Here is a 6,000-nt window from a genome sequence, read left to right on the forward strand (position 1 = left end):
TGTCAGTTGGCCTCATTACCTTTTGTGGTGGCTTCCAATCTGACCAATGCTGAGCGCCTGCCTCAGTCCCTCCATGCTGTGCTGTGGAGCTGAGGCTGTAATCAGATGTGTTGGCTGCACTGCGGCTGGGATCTCAATGGTGGACGGTCATGGTTCTGACGATGGGGTATGGGAGAGCTCAGACTTCTGGAGTTGCTCACACTTTCAGTAGCTCTTTAGTTGATCTCAGCTGTCTTTCATTCAGATGTCTTAACTTTGCAAGAAGGCTGATGAGGTTGAGAAATCTGTTCCTTGGTCTCTGCTGCTGCTGCCACCTGGCGCACCTGGCAGGGTGGCGCTGAGCGGGAGCATGGAGCATGGGTCAAGGGCCTGAGTACCTCAGTGGGACTCTAGCTGACTTAGTGGGACTGTGGCCATTTTCCTCCTTTCTGGTGGACCTTGGTCTCTCCAGCTTCTCTGCTGTCTCTAAGAATAACCTATACTCTTTCACTTTTCAGAAAAAGAGAGTATTTGTTGGGGTTTTGCTTAAATCCCTCCCTAGGCTGATTTGGCATGGCTCTTATGCTGCCATCTTACCTGGAAGTCCTGTCCACCTGTTTTGAGACAGGATCTTTCATTGATCTGCAGCTTATCAATTTGGCTAGCTAGTGAGCCCCAAGTATCCTCTTTTCTCTGTCTTTCTACTGCTAGGATTATAATCGTGTGTTAAGACATATGGTACTTTTGCCTGGACCCTGGGGATGAAATCAGGTCCCTGTGTTTGTAAAGCAAACACTTTCCCAACTAAGCTATCTCCCAGCAAATGACTGACATTTAAACTTCTTCCTCTGGCTTGCTGTTAATTGTTTGCTATTGTTTATATTTTACTTCTGTTTATATTATAAAACACTCACACTATTTACCATGAGAAGCAATTAACTCTCCTTTAAAGACATTAAGAAAAGATACTGTCTTTTTACCTACACATTTTAACTGATTCAATTGTCTTTATTTCTTCTTATTTAATCATATTTTCATCTGCTTCTCCTTTTTCTTCACATGAAAACATGTCATTGAGTTTTAAAATTAGATGGAAAAAAAAAAAACTAAAGGCTAAAGAGATAGCTTAGCAGTTAATGCACTTACCTGCAAAGCCAAAGGACCCAGGATCAATTCCCCAGACCAATGTAAACCAGATGCACCCATGTAAACCAGATGCACAAAGTGGTGCATGCATCTTGAGTTTGAGTTCATTTGCAGTGGCTGGAAGCCCTGGCATGCCCATTTTCTTCCTTTCTCTCTCTCCCTTTCTCTCTCTATCTCAAATAAATAAATAAAAATTAAAAAATACTTTCAGCTTTTTTTTGCATGAAAAAACACATTTCTTTCACTTTCATTTCAAGACTTTTAATTTCTTTTAGTACTTTAAATATGTAATTCTAGTTACTTTTCATCTCCATTTGTTCTGATGACATAGTTGGTAATTCCTTTATCCTCCACTTCATTGATTATCAGTAGTATTTCCTTTTGTTGATTTTATTTATAGCTATATACTTGGTCTTTACTGCTATCCTTAAAATTATAATTTGATGCTTTTCAGCAAATTTAAGAAAACTTGAACTAATATTTCCTCCAACTTTTCTGTTGTGATCTGTCTCTATGTAGTATTCTGAAACTTCAACATATTTAGGTTAGATTGTATTGTATTTTTTCACAGTATAGTGTTAGCACATTTTCAATATTTCTGTTTCCTTTCAATTGGATAATTTTATTAACCTAATGAAGTATGTCAGCCTTTTCTAGTATTAAATCATACTTCTAAACCCACTCACACTTTTATAAAATATTTCTTATTTATTTATTTAATTATTTAAGAGAATGTGCAGAGGAAGAGAGAGAGAGACAGAGAATGGGTGTACCAGGGCCTCCAGCCACTGCAAACAAACTCCAGATTCATGTGCCAGCTTGTGCATCTGGCATATGTGGGTCCTGGGGAATCAAACCAAGGTCCTTTGGCTTTACAGGCAAACACCTGAACCACTAAGTCATCTCTACAGCTCCCCATTCCCATTTTTTATTTCTTATATTACCCTAGAAACTTATATTTATTTCCTTTCTCATTATTCATGTGTGTGTGTGTAATATACTATTTATCATAAGGTAAGTTGACTTTTGGCAAAAGTCGAGATAAGTTTTAGAACATATACAAATCCATATATCCACCACCAAAAACAGAATAGAGAAAAAAAAAAAAAACACCTCCAAACAGTCCCCTGTATTATGTCCTCATACCTACACCTTCTCCTCATATTCCCAAGCATGACAGTTTCTATCAACTTTCTTTTTAAGACTGTTTTGTGAACAGAACAAAACTTCTTTATGTGTTCTTTTGAGAGTATTCTACTTATCAGTGACCACAAGGCCTTAGAATTTAGAATTTAACACTAACTGAACAAACACTGCTTCTTGGCACTATTCCATTGTATGTATGTATGTATGTGCCACTGTGTACTAACCTAGTATGCCAGTGAAGAATATTTGCTTGATTTTGGATATGAGCAGCTCCTGTAAATACTTCTGTACACGTGTTATCAGCATTCCACCTGAGACCTTGGTCTAGAATGTAGTACTTGTTTCTACTGTGGGAATTTGTGGTCCTCAATGAATACCTAGTCTTATGATCCACACTCCCAAACATTTATATCATGTTTACTTGTACTCCCATTGCTACTGATATGTGTTTTGGTCCCAATACTTTATAGAACTATTTTAGTTAAAAATATAAATTATTAGTATTATTGTAGAAAAGGAATTTTCACTTCCTGATCAATTTTTTAAATTCATATTTTATACTAGACTCCTATCTTAAGTTTATATAGTGCTTCTTATAATAAGAGCCTAGAAAATTCACACAAAAAATCCAGAAATGCAAAATAAGCATCCCAGAAAGCTTGATATAAAATAAAGAAATGTTAGACTGCCAAAACATTAAATTGTGTTTACTTGTCCAAACATAAATAAATTGCATAGTATTCAGTAGTAAGTAAATGAAAAAAATACTTTATGTAGTAAATATCAGCATAGGTCTGACTTTATATCCTAACTGTGTTAGCATTTATTTTGTCCCCTGTCCCTCAGCTTCTCTCTGTGATCAGCCTTTTTATATTTAAGTCCCATGTTGATATTATTTTGCAACTTACTGCTTTTCTAAACACTGTTATTTTGAGCATGATTCCTTGGGTTAGGTTTGGTGTAAGGCCTTCCAGTAAACCAGCTCTTTCTATCCATCAGGTCTCTGGCTTGTTCCAGTCACACCTCAGCTGTTCTCCACTAGCCCCTACCCTGAGGGAGCCACTCACAAACATTTTTTTCTCTAATAGAGAAGGGGAAGGATAAAAGACACAATTAATATCCATCAAACCCCTCCTCTGTGTTAGGTTCCTAAAAGGGTACATCTGCTGCAAGTCCTCTCGATAACACATGAAGAAAGTTGTCGCACCTGGCTCCCTTAGACAGCTGGCACACATCGCTGATTCTAAACTGAAGTCTGACTACACCCAAACCCTTTCCCAGGAGTGCTTAGTGAGAACCACCACTCCCATTAAGAAAAAAAAAAAAAAAACCACTAATTACACTTAATTATGTAATTATACTATTTAGCAGAATAATTATAAATTGCTTTGCAGAATGAACAACCAGCAGTTTCTTCATGCTTAATTCTAGAAGCATTTGCATACATTTTAATACTTCAAAATATGTTGTGCGCAAAGCGGGAAAGTGGAGGGAATAGCTTAACTGTGCAAAACACTGCTAGACTTATTCAGTAAATACATCCTTTTCCTCAGGAAGTACTGCTGGCAACCTGGGACCCCCATTTGTGCCAAGCTGCACATAAGCCTTGCTCCCAACAATGAACCATCTTTATCTACCAGTCAAGATGATTATTTGTGATCATTTTCTATTCAGACATGCTCTTTGAATATCCAGGATAGGAACAGTAGGAACCCATCTATACTGGAATTATTTTGAGGTGCATGTGAACTAAGACAAACTATGTCCTCTTGAGCGATTTTTGTTTTTTTTTTTTTTTTGGAGAGGAGCAGACATCAAGAGAAAGAAGCAGAGAGAGAGCACGCCAGGGCCTCCAGCCACTGCAAATGAACTCCAGATGTGTTTGCCCCATTGTGCATCTGGCTAACGTGGGTCCAGTGAACTTTTATGGAGAAATTCCTATTTATCATCTTAGTACCTATGTATAAATTGACATGCATATAATTAAAATGCAATGCCTCATGGGAAGGCACATGCACACTAAAGAAAAGGTTATATAACTCATTTGTCAATCAAAATAGAGAACCATCCTTAACAAGTGACCTCTCCTTCTTGTTGACTCTTTCCATAAAGAAGCCCCAGGCAATAACCCAGGGCCCTTGAATATTCTCCCACTCAGGTGGCTCTCTGACTCTCTTGGCAGTGTATTAAAACTTTTAATGTCACTTTTTTCTTAATAAACTTTCTGCTGCGTTTGTGTGTGTGTGTGTGTTGTTTCCAAATATTTTAATAAGTGTCCAGGAACCTAGTAACACCCAGAGATTCCCAGTAACATGTAAGAACCAAAGTCACTTAATTAATTGCTTTCTGTTACAAAAGTGGTTTTTTTTTGTTGTTTTTTTTTTTGAGGTGGGGCATCACTCCAGCCCAGGCTGACCTTGAATTCACTATGTAGTCCCAGGGTGGTCTTGAACTCCCAGAGACCTTCCTACCTCTGCCTCCCCTGAGCTGGGATTAAAGGCATGTGCCACCATGCCCAGCTCAAAAGTTACTTTTCATTGAATTTATTTGTATATTCTCATTGTTGTTTTTGTCTTCTAACTCCATTAAATTATAACCTGCCCTTTTCTTAAGTATTTTGAGGTTTCCTTTTTGTGTGCACAATTTGCTGGTACTCTATAGAATGGATGAAAACTGTGGCACAAGAGGGTTGGAGAGGTGACTCAGTAGTGGTATGCTTACTGCACAAGCATGAAGGCCTGAAGGGGCGGATAATTCCTGAGTTTGAATTTCCAGATCCCACATAAATGACTGGACATGGCCATATACAATTTTCACCCAGTCCTACAAAGGGGAGCAGGAATATTAGAATCAGCCAGGCTCACAAAAACAAACAAACAAATAACAACAACAAAGAAAAACACTGGTATCAGTAAGACTTTGGCTTAAAATTAGAATGGTCAGAGAGAGTGAGCCATAGAGTATGACACCACTTTCTGCTCTGGTCACCACAGCCAAGTGTCCTCCATGAAGTGCTGCAAGGGCATATGCACATGCGTACAACACACACACACACACACACACACACACACACACACACGCAAGAACGGGTGAACCTGAGGCAGGTGTGGTGGCACACGCCCTTAATCCTAGCATTAGGAAGGCAGAGGTAGGAGGACTGCTGTGGGTTCAAGGCCATCCTGAGACTACATAGCGAAATCCAGATCATCCTGTACTGCTAGAGTGAGACCTTACCTTGAAAACCCAATATATATATATATATTTTTTTTTATAAAAAGAATGGGTGAATCTTCCTCAGATCTAGCATGATGTTAATCATAGAGCATATTACATGCCAGAGAATGTGAGTGTGCCTTGGCTTTGTTTGTCTGTGAAAAGAAGGGACTGGAAGGGTATGTTTGCCTCTATAATAACCTTATTCCTAATAAAAACTCTACTTCAGACTAACACTAAGACCAGAAATGTTATTAACATAACCAAGGATATAATCCATATTACTGATAGAGAGGTGCTAGGGAGGAAAAGATTTCTGATTCCAACTTCCAGAGGCCCAAAGAAGTAAATACACATGATCAGCATGAATGCTCAGAAGCCACAGTTTTAATCATGCCATAAGAAATCTCTGATTAGAAATTTAAGTCCATGAATATACCACCTTCTTAAAAATCATGTATCATAAAAAGTAAATGAACACAAAAAGCAAATTGAGAATAAGTTAAGCTGCCAATT

Source organism: Jaculus jaculus, chromosome 11 (assembly GCF_020740685.1).
Source record: "Jaculus jaculus isolate mJacJac1 chromosome 11, mJacJac1.mat.Y.cur, whole genome shotgun sequence".
Lineage (NCBI taxonomy): Eukaryota > Metazoa > Chordata > Mammalia > Rodentia > Dipodidae > Jaculus > Jaculus jaculus.